We start from the raw sequence: 14,839 nt of genomic DNA, 5'->3' as shown, positions 1-14,839 counted from the left end.
GCAAACCAAATACAGAAACAAAACTTTATATCAATATTACTTGTAAATATAAATGTGAAATTTCTGAATAACATATTTCATGTAAAAATTCAACAGTGTATCAAAGAAATAATTCACCATAAGTAAATAAGGTTATCCCAGAAAAGCAAGGATGCTCAAAACCAGGAAATCTATTGAGGTAGCTCATTACATTAACTGAAGACAGTAGAATTACCATGTGATCATCTTGATAGATGCCAAAACAAGTTGTTAATAAAATTTAATATCCATTTCTGATTACAAACAAAACAAAATAAAACAAAATTGAATTTTCAGTAATTCACAACTAGAAGGAAACTTTTTTCATTATCAGAATATCTACCAGGAAATTACAGCAAAACTTACTACTGAAGTATTAGAAGCATTCCCATTAAGGTCAGGAATTAAAGAAGAAAATACCTGTTATTCACTGAGACATTTCAACATTTCACTGAGGTCTCGGCCTTTGGGATAATTCAAGAAATTTTCAGAATAAATATTAGAAAGACTGAGACCAAAAAACCATCATTATTTGCAAATGCAAATTAGAAACTCTCAAACAACCCTCTTAAAAACAAATAGAACTGAGAGCTCAAGAAAAGAACTGAGGACAACGGAAACATACAAAAATCTATTAATTTTCTCATATGCCAGTAATACCTACATAAGTTTGAATGCATTCAGCTTCAGTTAGAGAATGCCGAGTGAAGGTTTAAATCTTATTTACTGAAAAGAGAATCAGTTCATTGGTATGTCTAGTGGCTCAGTAACATTTCCTGGTACCTAAACACTTCATCTTTCTGCTACATTATCTCAACATGCTGCCTTTTTTGTCTTCATATGGCCACATTACGGTTTATCCCAATCAGGTGTCATGCTTGGTCATCAGCATTGAAAAGTAGAAGAAAGAATGGGTGTAGGAGCAAAGGGGAATTTACTTGTATCAAGTAATAAATATTATCAGAATGTTCTTATCACACATTGTGTAATACTAGGTAATATGGCCAGCATTGGTGGCAAGAGTGCTAGAGAAGGTAAGCAAGTAGTAAAAGCACAATCATGTAGATTGCGTGGCTGGCTTAGCCCTTACCATGATTCATCCTCAGGTAATGGGCATACTGCAGACCCCAAATAAAACTAGGACCCCAAATAAAATTAGCAAGGAAGAAGTGATCAGAGGACTATTTGGTAGATGACTCATAGTGTATGTCACTGTACCATTTAGAAAATACAATGGGAATAGAAGATTCCAATCACCCAGATGACATTTTTTTTTCAGATGACATTTTTTAAAACATCTATAATGTAGCTGAAGTAAATAATGAAATGTGTGAAACCTACATGATGATATTTTAAAACTTTACTGAAAGAACTTAAGACTTATGACATGGAAATGGAGAGACATATTGCATTGTTACATGAAAAGCCTCAATATTGTTGATTCCCTTTGTAATAACCTAGAAATCCCTAGTAGTCCCAATCAAAATGCCCTTTTCTTTTTCAGCTTGATAACTGATTCTAAAGCCTATGTAAGAGGAAATTATCATTTTCAAAAATAAGCTAGTATGAAGTCTAATGCCTCATCATATATCCTAAAATTTAGTATACAGATATAGTGACAACAGTTGAATGCAAATTGAATACAGAATGGAACACAATAAAGAACACAAAACCCAAAACGAGCCTGTCATGTTAGGGTTCATATATGATAAAAAATAGTATTTCAGATCAGTTGGAAATAATCGATTATTTCAGATTTAATTTTGGAAACACGTCTCCACTTGGGAAGAAATAGTCATATTCTCACACCATGTATAAAAATAAATTCCAGATGGATTAAAATTATAAACATGAAAAAACAACTGTAACATACTGGGTCTCATGGGGAAATATTTTTAAAATCTTGGGTGTAAAAAGATTTTCTAAAATGTCATAGATTGTCCAGTTAATTTACATGATAAATTTTATAGGTGAAGAAAGTTAAAAGACAAATGACAGACCTGCAGAAGATATTTTCAACATATATGACAAAAGTAAGTATTATTTGTAAAGAGTTCCAATAATTCAATAAGAAAAAGACAATCTAGGGGTGCTGGAATAGCTCAGTTGGTTAAGCACCTGTCTTCAGCTCAGGTTATGATTCTGGGGTCTTGGGATCAAGCCTCATCCCGTGTCAGGCTCTCCTCTCAGTGGGGAGTCTGCTTCTCCCTCTGACACTCCCACCACTCGTGTTCTCTCACTCACTTTCTCTCTCAAATAATAAATAAATAAAATCTTTAAAAACAAAGAAAGAAAAAGAAAAAGACAATCTACAATTTAAAAATGGAAATAGAAAATCATCAAACTGTTCACAGAAGTCATATAAAATGCATAAAAGACATTACACCTTTAATAATCATGAAAGTGAAACTTATAATAATCATAAAATTATTTCATTCATCAGATTGTCAAATATCTTTTAAATTTGTATTATCTAGTGTTGGCACTAGATACTGAAGTACTGAATTTGTGGAAACATACATCTGTACAGTGGTTTGGTGGACAATGGGGTGATATCTAATAAAATTTAAAATATTCATAGCTTCCTGACCCAAAAACTGTATTTCTAAGAATTCATTTTATAGGAATATTTGCATATGTGTACAGGTGTAAATTGAAGTATTGTTTCTAATCGGAGAAAATCTGAAACTACTTAAATACCCAACAATAGTGGAATTATTTTATAAATTATAGCATATAAATTTACACCATTATAAATTTATATATTTTCATTATAATTAAGATAGACCTACTACACTGACATGGCAAGATCTTCAAGATACATCATTACATTAAAAACTGTTGTATTTATATTTTAAATGCTACGTTTTTAATATTACATATTATATTATTAACATTATATTTATCTGTTATATCATATAAGTATGTAAATGCATAGAACAGTATTTAAAAGTTTGCTTTTACACATGATTTCTTATAGATCAGAGCATATTAATGCAGAGGTTGACAGGGCTGGGGAAAAGGCTATAAAAGAGCTTTAATATTTAGTTTGTATATTGCTAAATTCAAAATTTTCAAAATAAGCATGTATCAGGTGCTTCTGCAATTAAAAATATTTTAAAAGAGGCAGCTTAGTATTTGAATGAAACAAACATTTGACTGAGTTTCAAGTCTAGGTATGTATCACCTAGATCAAGTCGTTGCATGACTTGAATATTTTCAATTTCCTTATCTTCAAATTAAGTAAAATAATACTTACTCCATAAATGGATCACATGAGATTATGTAGGAAAATACCTGGCCCGTAGTAGGTGCTCAAAATGTTGGTTTCTTAAATGGCTAAGGTTAGAGATAAATAAATTGTAATCTTTATCATTTGCTTTTCTTATTTGAGCTCAAAGGAAGCATGGTTGGATCAAACAGATATTTTCAAGCATTTGTACTTGAAGTTTTCATTGAAGGACAGCAGATCTACATTTTGAGATGAATTAAATATTCAATTTTTTCATTGTAGTATTATATACCATATACCAGACAGTGTGCTAGGCACTTGGAGGCATAAAGATGAACAAGAACCAGCCCATTCCATTGAGGAGCTTGAAGTTTGCCTTAATTTAATGCTTTCAGTTTAGTGAGATAAATGCAATTCTAGACACATTTATAAATGCTAAGGATATAGAAAAGAATACTGCTAACAAATCACAGAATGTTTGAACTGAGCAAGACCAAGAGATCATTTATCCAACTTCCCATCCAGTGTAAGAATTCCTTCCACAACATTCTTGTTATTCTTCCATAACAAGATGGTAAGGTAGTTTCTGCCAGAATAATAATGATTTATTGAATGTTTACTACTGTCCCAGATATCATTCAAACTCTTCACAAACATTGTCTTGACTTTAACATCGCCACAAAACTGAAAGCTAGTTAACATCGTACATAATTTACAGATAGACACTGAGACCCAGAGTGGTTAAGTAATTTGTTTGAGGACACACAGCTAATTCACAAGGCTGAAATTTGTATCTAAATCCAAGTCAGCCTTATTCCAGAACCGGTGTTCCTAATCTGAGCCACTCCACCCTACTGTTTTTACAGCTGGGATATTTCCAGTGGTATGAAACTCGATATACTGAAAGTCTGTTGTTCCATTTATACAGTTCTCTATATAGTGCTGGAATCTGTTGTCTTTTTTTTTTTTTTAAGATTTTATTTAATTATTGGACAGAGTGAGAGAGCACATGAGCATGGGAGAGGGGCAGAAGGAGAGGGGGAAGCAGACTCTCCTCACCACTCCCTGAGCAGGGAGCCTGATGCACGGGGTTCAATCCCAGGACTCTGGGCACATGACATGAGCAGAAGACAGATGCCCAACCAACTGAATCACCCTGGTGCCCTGTGGAATCTGTCTTCTAATAACATCAATTCCTTACTTTAATGAGTATCAGATGACACCTGCAGTGGAATTGGACTTGCCAAGAATATTAAAATCTTTCAGACATGGTTTCTACCCTCAGACAGCTTATAATCTTGCCTTTTCTGTTTGGAAAAGCACGGAATACCTGTTCTCTTTTACCAGAGTGCCTTCCAAGAGTCTGAAAACAAATCCATCCCCCAACACACCTAAATAAAAACCACTCAACTTCTGACTGAATTTGTTATTTCACACTAAATATCCTCAGATCTTCAACTGTTGCTGGATTTCCAGTCTCTCCACTTCAATTTTCTTTCTCTAAATGTGTATCTGATCCTGTCCTTAAAAGACAGGGTTTTGAACCCAAACAATGTAATGCTAATGGTAGTAACAGAGGGAGTTTGACTTTCATTTGAATATTGACTTAAATTAATATTTGCAATAATGGTTCTGGTTTTTAATAGCCATAATGTTATATACCTACATAAAGTCACCTTATTTATTTTTTTTTTAATTTTTAACTTTTATTTATTTATGATAGGCACACAGTGAGAGAGAGAGAGAGGCAGAGACACAGGCAGGGAGAAGCAGGCTCCATGCACCGGGAGCCCGACGTGGGATTCGATCCCAGGTCTCCAGGACCGCGCCCTGGGCCAAAGGCAGGCGCCAAACCGCTGCGCCACCCAGGGATCCCTAAAGTCACCTTAATACCACTCAGTTCCCCCACATTTTTGTTTTAACAAATATTCACCCATCCAGTCTTGGTTTTTTCTTTCACTTTGAACTCGTCAAATAGAATTTTTAAAGCTTTTATATTTAATTCTTAAATCAGGACTTTATTATTATCTTTTCAAAATGCAATCTTTAAAGAAATAATTGGTCTACCGTTTCAGACTGTCAAATTGTTTTTCAGTCTTGATATTGTTTTCCATTTTATTAGATATTTCACCCAGCTTTATGAAACCCTTAATCCTTAAAGCCCAATGTTTCTGTGAACTCTGAAGATTCAAGGCAAAGGAGGGAGTTTTGAATTGTGTTACTAATGACCTCTTCCAAGTTGGAATAGGTTCATTAATCAATCCTTCTTTGTTATCATTGTTCAATCAATCTTCCTTTGTTATCATGGTTCAATCAGGAATGAATTCACTTAGCTAAGTTAGCATCTGATGTATTATATTATGAGAAACAGAAAACATGTTCTTGAAATTAGGATCCGTTACATGCATGGCATTTTCCTGTAGTTGTTAATTTGGCCTGATTTATTCTTATTGAACCCATACTGGATCCAATAATCACTGTATTCTTTCCTAAATGCTCACAAATCCTTTATCCCAGTCACCTATCTACCTGCCATCTTTCTTTTTTATTTCTCTTTAAGTTTTACAAAAGGTTCGGGTCAAATTATAAAAATAAATTCAATAAAAAGGGAAAAAGTTACAGAAATGGGAGCAAGGGTAAAAATGAAAGATAATCACAGGAGAGGTAAATTAATATACAATAATGCATGTCATAGACTCCTACATGTGTGTTTGGAGCAGGTCAGAACAGCTGAGACACAATATTAGGGACAAGGCACTCAGAAGATAAAGGCAAAGTTTTCTCTGTTTACGTTTGTTTTTAAACATTTAAGAGAGCCGTTACATCTGTGGATTTACCTGCAGCCCCTCAGTAGGCCAGTGGGATATTATCAAATACTGATTGGATAAGAGTAGTTCTAGAAGGGCCAAAGCAATGCTGTCTGTGTGGGCATATTTCCCATGGTCTGACCTCATCCAGGACAATTCAGAGAACCAGAGGGTAGGATATATGCTTGGGCTTCAAGCAATCCTCTGTAAATGGCACTGCTTGCAACTGTGTTATTTGTTTGGAATAACTGGGCCCTCTAGTGAGAACCTAGTTCAAGGATGCCTTTGGCTCAGGGCATGATCCCAGGGTCCGGGGACCGAGTCCCACATCGGGCTCCCTGTGAGGAGTCTGCTTCTCCCTCTGCCTGTGTCTCTGCCTCTCTCTGTGTGCCTCTCATGAATAAATAAAATCTTAAAAAAAAAAAAGAACCTAGTTCAGATAGTCTGTGTCACCAACTAGAGGTATATCTATGTGAATAAGTTCCCCACAGAAAGGTAAGAAACTATACTAGGAAATAGTTTATTATCTATTTAATTAAGACCCATTGGTTATCAAGGTTAGAAGATACCTCTTGCGATAATGACAGTAGTTCACTAGATGAACTTAGGAATAATTTCATTTTAATGAGATATTTACATCGACTTGTACATAAACACACAAAAATGTTAATATTTGTTTTACCCAGATGAAATCCTTTTGGTACTAGGTGGATCTAAAAATTTTTTTAAATAAAAGGATGAATAGAATGCTATTTATAATATTTCTACTTCAATAATTTTCTTTCTGTTTTCTCTACACAGCAGAAACTGATTTTCCAGAAACTTCTGTATACAAAAAAGTGGGCAGAGCATTATCCTTCCTAATATTTTATTACTCTCAAGACATGATAAATATTACTGAAAAAAAGTGTCTCACCTAGTATATATTTTCTCCAAATCTAGCAAATGCTTAAGAATAGTACCCCTTGGGGAACCTGGGTGGCTCAGTTGGTTGGGCGTCTGACTCTTGATTTCAGTTCAAGCCTGGGTCTTGGGGTTGTGAGATCAAGTTCCACCTTGGGCTCTGTGCTGGGCATGAGATCTTATTGACCCTTATCACTTTCTAACTATCCCATGATTCATTTCACACTTAAAATGCAGAAAATGACAAAAATGAAATATACATTAAAGAAAATCTGGGGGCACCTGGGTGGCTCAGTGGTTTAGTGTCTGCCTTCCACTCAGGGCATAGCCCCAGACTCCTGGGATCAAGTCCCACATCGGGCTTCCCATGGGGAGCCTACTTCTCCTTCTGTCTCTCTGCCTCTCTCTCTTTGTCTCTCATGAGTAAATAAATTTCAAAAAATCTTTATAAAAACAACAACAACTAGAAGAAAACCAAAGGAACTCTAAATAATGATAATGCATGTGTTGGGTTTTTTGTGAAAATTGTGGTTCCCTGTTTTTTGAGGCCCTCAATGTCTCCCTATTCCTGCTGTGATTTTGGTGTACATAGTCACGTGTAGAGACTTCCGGGAAGGTTTGGATGATTTTTGTGTGTGGATTATCAACAGGGTGGAAGCGGCAAGGGTAAGTGGAGGACACAGTGGTGACAGTGAGAGTAGGGAAAAGAAAATTAGATTCAATCCCTGATATGTAAATGTCTATTAGGTGCTTGTTCCATGCCAAGCAACATGTTAGACAGTGGGAATACAATGGTAAGTAAATCCAGACAGTGTCACAGATCTTCAAAGGTTATATTCTAGTGGGGCAGAGCAGGAGGCTGGCATAGGAAGAAATATGGCTCCACATAAAAGTGTTAAATTGCAGCCGTGTGACATGTTAAGGAAGACGGGGCCACTGCAGTTGTTCAGCTTGGGCCTCACCCAAAAGCACCAGGCCAAGGGGTTCGTGGTGCCTGAACACCAGCCAGAGCTCTGGCTGCTGAGTTTTCTGCAGGCATCTGGAAGAGTGACAAATTTTGTTATTTTCACCAAGGTGGACTAACAGGGTACCAGAAAAGAGGGTCCAGGAGAGTTTACAATGGTTGGAGAGGTCAAGGAGGGTTTCGTTGAGGGAGAAGTAACCAATGAAGTGAGATCTGAAACAAAAAAAGATTTAAAAGAAGAATCAAGTGGGATGCAGATGACGGTGGGGAGGGCAGTGAGAAGCCCATTCATTGTACAGGGAGCAGCTTGTGTAAAGGGTATGGGCATCGTGTCTTGGAGAAGTTGAAGGAAGGATGCTGGACTGAAACGAGAAAAATGAAAAAAGTCAGAGTGGTATTCATGGGCCAAGCATGGAAACTCGATCACGATGGGTTGTATTAAGGATTGAGAATTTAAGAGTGGCGAGTGTCCAGTGCTGCATTGTGGAGGGTCCAGGGCAACACAGACAAATTAAAGAGGCTATTGCCATGATGAGCAAGAGATGGTGATAGCATAGCCTGGGTGATGGTGAGATCCATACAAATGTTTAATAAAAATATGATAAGGGGGTGACAGTTTATTAGAAATGTTGTAGAAGGAAAGACTACAGATAGTGCAAAGAATAGAATTTAGGGCCTGTAAGACCCAAGGCATGGCTCCCTGCCTCAGTAAACAGAGCAACACATTTTAGTTGTTTTGTTTTTGATAATGCTCTTGGTTAAAACGGAATATATTAATTTTTATGTAAAGAATCTGGAGTGATAAATCAGTTCTATGTTAGTTTCAAATGTGCTCTGAACGTGGTTCCTTAAAATTGTCCACATCAGACTTATCCCTTATCCTTTACATTTATTTGCAGAAATGTGAAGTGCTGTATGAGCTACTTGATGCAACATAGCTGTTTTAATGGAATGCTAATCATCTAATTTACTTTAGCATTCTAATATTATTGAATATTTAATTGTTTTCAAATTTTGGTTATTTCCTTAGGATAAGTTCCTGGAGGGATAATTTCTGGGTTATACAGCATATATACTTTTTTTTTTTTAAAAGATTTTATTTATCCATTTATGAGAGACAGAGAGATTGGCAGAGACATAGGCAGAGGGAGAAGCAGGCTTCCTGTGGGGAACCCAATGTAGGACTCCATCCTAAGGACCCCAGGAACATGACCTGAGCCAAAAGTGGACGCTCAACCACTGAGCCACCCAGGTGCCCTGAGTATATGTATTTCTAAGGCTTTTGACACACAATGCTAAATTTTCTAGGAAGTTTTGGTATTTTACATTCTTACTAGCTGTATAGGAATGCTCGTTTCTCCATATTTGTATCAGCATTGGATGTTTTTTGTTTTGTTTTGTTTTTATTTTTTTAAAGATTTTATTTATTCTTGAGAGACAGAGAGAGAGAGAGAGAGAGAGAGAGGCAGACACACAGGCAGAGGGAGAAGCAGGCTCCACGCAGGGAGCCTGATGTGAGACTTGATCCCGGGACTCCAGGATCAGGCCCTGGGCCCAAGGCAGGTGCTAAACCGCTGAGCCAACCAGGGACCCCAGCATTGGATGTTTTTATTAAGAAATTAAGCTTTGCCAATCTTGTAGATAAAATAGAATCTTATTATTATTTTGATTTTTGTCTACTACATTATATAGGTTTTTCCCCCCAAATTAGTAGTCATTTATATTTCTGTGCCAAAATTTTTATTGGGTGCACATCTTTAACTTACTGATTTTCAAGGATTCTTTACATATTGCTATGTAAAGACTATACTCCTTTAGCTTTTTAAATAGGTTAAAACATTCTGTCTTTTCAGCATGTATTTACTGTTTTGCTCACTTTTAAGTTAACGAGAACTTTTTTTTGTTATAAACGTAGAAAGTGATTAGTAATGATGAATAAAATCAGGTTGCATTTTTGAAACTGTAAGCATGAGTGATAATTTCCAAATTTGGTTATTCACTTTTTCTCTGTTTATTCCACTATGCTGTGGTATATTTGAGGGCATAGATTTTAGAAGCAGTATTTTATAAGTAATTGACTCTAATATTTGTAATAATGACCTAGAAGCTGCTAGTTGGCTAGTGAATGTTTAACAATGGAGTCTCCTCATAGAACTGACTGCTTTCTATGTTATAAATACTCCCATCATTTCTGATTTCAAGCCACCAACATGAAGTTGCATGACACAGTTTTGAAAGCCGGTATGGAAGCAGTACACGATTCTAAAAAACATCTGAATCATTGGTGGTTAAATTCTGTAGCACATAGTTCTATTGTTACATATATTCCAAAATTTTTGAACATTAATATATAGAGGATATTTGATTAATCAGAAAACCATATTCCCCAAATATGTCGGCCAAATGAAAATGAAATTTACTTGTAATTTTTTTCATTTACATTAACACATTATGGGAAATTCTAGGATCTTTAAATTAACTGGGGAATAATGAAGTACTTTAATTCCAAGTTATTTTCTAACATACAAATAAGATCCATGGCCGGGGGCGGGGGGGGCGGGGGTGGAATCGTAAAACTTGTATTAATTCATCTAGAAAAGAAGAGGTCAAGGATTGTATTAGTAATTGCCTTCAAATGCCTGAGTGGTGAGAGTTAAATGAGAATAAAACCACCATCACCACCACCACAATACACACACAACACACACACAACACACACACAACACACACACTTCCCTATATCTATAAAGTTAGGAACAAGAGAAAATAGTAACAGAGGAGAGATTTAGCTTGAAGAAAGGAGACTCACCTGGTTGCAAAGATTATCAAGAATGACTTGGTTTTGTATTGTCCTTTTTCTATATATCTGTTGAAATAATGTAATGTGGTTTGAGACCATTTTGGTGTGATTTTGTAATAGATCTAATGAATTTCAGGCATTGAATATGCTACTTTTTCTTTTCAGTACACAGAAGGAGAATGTATTAAGCAAAACCAACTTAAAATGTTGAGCAACATGGAGCTCTTGAAATCCAAAAGTTTAGAGTGACACTGAGCATAGGAATGATTGCCCTTGTGAGGGGGAGAGCTCAGTGATTCAGGGAGGAAAGCCTCAAGATGGGGCGATAGGGACTGGAAAATTCATTTGGTTGCTTAAAAGATCAGCTTAACTCTGGCTCAAGATTCACATTTCCCACTTGTGTCTTGTCTTCAAAAATAAAAAAGAGGAAACCACCAATGAGAACATGTGGTGTTATAAATCATCCTGACTGTTGTTAGAAAAATGAGTAAGGGTTCTAAACAGTTTCAAAAGATCCTGATTAGCCCTTTTCACTCACCTTGAGAAGAACCATAAAAGTAAGAAAACAAAAGGAATTCTCTTTCTTTCTGTACACCAGTCATCAGCAGTGTTCTCTTTGGGCTCCTGGCATCTGGGCCCAGTTGCTGGGTTACAGGCAAATATAATCAAAACAAACACTAAAAGGTACTCTTTTGGCTCTTAACACATTGGAAAGGTCTTCTGCCTTCCATCCTCTGTGCTAGCCAACTCTCAACGCAAAAGTGACTTTCCCACTTGTTGTCCTTCCCTTTTCTTCCTGCAGGACAACTCCTGATTATAAACTTGTTGTGGAGAAGAAGCCCTTAATTATGAGGCCATTAGAACTTTAGACCCTTTACCCAACTTCCTGCTGAACAGCACCAGGAATTCCACCTGTTTCTAGGCACTATCACCCTTCCCTGTCCTCTGAGAACTGGCAGGGTGCAGAGGTTCTTCCTTGGGAGCATTATTAACCCTTTGCTCCCCACATTGTCCAGTTACCAGGGATAGATTGTCAAGGAAACCAATGGTATTTTCCACCCAGGACTATAATGCCAGATTCAGTGATGGACTTCCTCCTTCTCAGCACTTGTGATGTGTTATACTATATTTGAACTTGGACAGGAAAGCTACAAGCACGTTTAGAACTTTGGGAAATAAGATCTATGGCAAAAGTCAACCTGTTAGCCAGTTTGTCCAGAGTATTTTATTAAGGTCTATGTGGTGCCAAGCACTTTAATAGAGTCAGGGCATTCTAGTATGCTCTGCAGAGGTTAAAGGCACTAGGATGATTTGTCCTGGAGAAGAGAAGAGTGAGAGGAAGCTATTATAAATCCTCCAGCATTTAAAGAGGTGTCACTCAGAGGGTGGCAACCAATTGTACTTCAACTCTGCTGAGGCTAGAACATGAGGAGATACGGACATTTTGTTTATTTTTAAGGAAGAATGTCCCAAGAGGGTGAATTTCTAAATACCCTGAAGGGTTCCCTAGAAAGGTGGCTACATTTCCTTTCTGAAAACATGGACCAAAAAAAAGGCTCACCTCTTATCTGCCTGAAATGGTTTGGTTTTATATGCATGATGATTATGAGTGGGTATGTGTTTACCCGAGGGAAAGAGCTGGACTAACTTCTGATATAGGAAACCTCTAACCATGACTGATCTTTCAAAAGCAAATATTCACCATATTTCTGGAAAGGTCAGAGTTAAGTGTTTTTATCCTGGTTTTGCAAACTCTGAGCCAAAGAAGACAACTTATGTGTTCCAGGGTCACCCAAAATATGAGTGTTAGAACTAAACATGTATTTTGCAAGGGTATATTGTATTTTATTAAAAGTTTAAAACCTCTGAAAGAATTTTACCCTAGTGACCTAAAAAATTACCACATCTCTCCAAAGCTGGCGATTAGTAGCGGGTTTTCTTTTTTTTCTTCATTCTTTTTCATCATCATAGCTACTATTCATTGAGCTTCTGCTATGTCAGGCATCAGACTCAGGGCTTTATATACATTTTTTTCTCTTTTCATCCTTACACCCATTGTATGAGATGGGTATTATGATTTTAATTTACCAGGCGATGGAACTGTGGCTCAGATAAATTCTGCTACCACTTGTCCAGTTGCAGTCACCAGTCTAGTAGGTGGTGGATCCAGAATTAAAATCCTGGCCTCTTTGAATGTTGAAGTTCTTTTTCCATGACACTGGTCTACCCAGGAAAATATGACTCAGTCATTATAATCAAAAGGATCAAACTAATTGTTAATAAAAATATAATTCATATATACTAACTTGCCAAAATTGCTAAAACATGTATGATTTATGTCAACATGCTTTAAAAGTGGTTGAAAACTGTTTTCTGCCTAAGAAAATACAACAGAATGTTCGAGGCAGGAAACATTTAAATTCCCTTACTATTCTTCTCTATCTGAAATGATTTTCCTGAGTGATTGTAAAGCCCAGAGATTGATTTCATCGGGGCTGTATTTCATAACATAACTAGCATCAAATTATGGAAATGTTTTCTAATGGCCTGGGTTTTATGTTCAACAATTTTATTCTATTTTACAACCTGAGTCAGGCATGTCTTTTCCTCCTGGCTTCTGGAATATTCCAAATTCCTTTTAGAGATGACTCTTCCACTTGGGCCTCTTCAGCTGGTGTTTTCCCTCTCTCATGATCAAATTTGCAGGCTCACTGTTTAATAAGAGGAGGCTGCAGGGTAGAACACGCAGTGGTAAAAAAAAAAAAAAAAGTCCTAGAACTAAATGTGATTTCAGGAGAGCCTCTTAAACTCTTTGTGTCTAGGCTGTTCATCTACAAACTGGCAGTAACGACCCCTGTATCTCCCAGTTGTGAGGTTTGTTGTGAGAACACAGGGAGACAGGCAGGCAAGAAAACTTGGTTGTGTGTGTAGTGTTGCTGTTGGCATTTGATATGGGAAGTGGGATATACCGTAGCTTACTCCAAATCCAGACGTTTGTAATAATGAATTGACTTATGATTTGGTCTGACTGACCTTCATAGTCTGTTTTCTCCCATTGGAAATAGGAAAAATTTGAGGGAGGAGGATACAATACCCCTTTTGCTTTGAATCTCCATTGATTTGGATCTTCACCAAAACACAACTCACTATTTTCTTCATCAAACCTGTTCCTCTTCCCTTATTTCTATCCTTGTTAATGATGTCAAAATTCACTCAGCTTCAATCCCAATCTCTCCAATCAGAAATCTAGGAGCTATTCCCTACCAAACCACCACCCCCCAACCTCTCTCTTTCTGCCATGTCTCTCTTCCCTAATCCAACTAGTCTTCAAATTTAGCAGATTCTAACACAGATATGTTTATTGGATGAATCTTCTATTTGCATACCTACAACTCCTGTTCTAGGCAAGGCCTGGATCATTTCTTACTAGGACTGGTGAATTCTTTTCTGTCAAGATAAGTGGAAAAATGACTTCCATCCACAGTCACTATGAACTTGTGTCTGAAGGAAAGTTATACCAACAGTGGTCCACCAATTTACCATATTTTCCTGTTGGCCTGGGCTTTTGTTCCAAATTCCTGTAGTAGGAATTAGGTTGGATGACACGCCAGCTGAAAAGATTGCTTATGTCTGGGCCAGCTGCTCATCTGCTTCAGGATCCTTTTTTTCTGGGCTACCTTTTGTTTTCTGTTGGCTACCTGTGGGTGGAGTAGGTTGGCAGAAGGTGATGACAAGACCTAAGACTTCTTATCTCACTAGCTATATGGGAAGTGATTTACAAGAAGGAGAAGTATTCCTAGGAAGAAAGGGAGGCCAAGCAAGATATCCCAAAATACTTCTCATTATGAGATCAAAAGCTGTTTCCCCTTTGCTCTCTCCCCCCAAAAAGCTCCAGCTCCTAGTTTTATGGCCCAGCTCTGTGTTCTTGGTCTTAACCCATTCTTAGAGCTTGGTCTACTCCTCAGGGATGGAGCTGGAGAGAGGAGAGGAGAGGGAGGCTTGGATTTATCCCAGAGTAGTGTTGTCACATATGAATCTTGAAATTATTTTTGTGGGCTGTGACAAGAATTTTTAAAAGATGTAATGTTGGGCAGCCCGGGTGGCTCAGCGGTTTA

Source organism: Canis aureus, chromosome 10 (genome assembly GCF_053574225.1).
Source record: "Canis aureus isolate CA01 chromosome 10, VMU_Caureus_v.1.0, whole genome shotgun sequence".
Taxonomy (NCBI): Eukaryota; Metazoa; Chordata; class Mammalia; order Carnivora; family Canidae; genus Canis; species Canis aureus.
Note: the sequence above shows the minus strand (reverse complement) of the source record.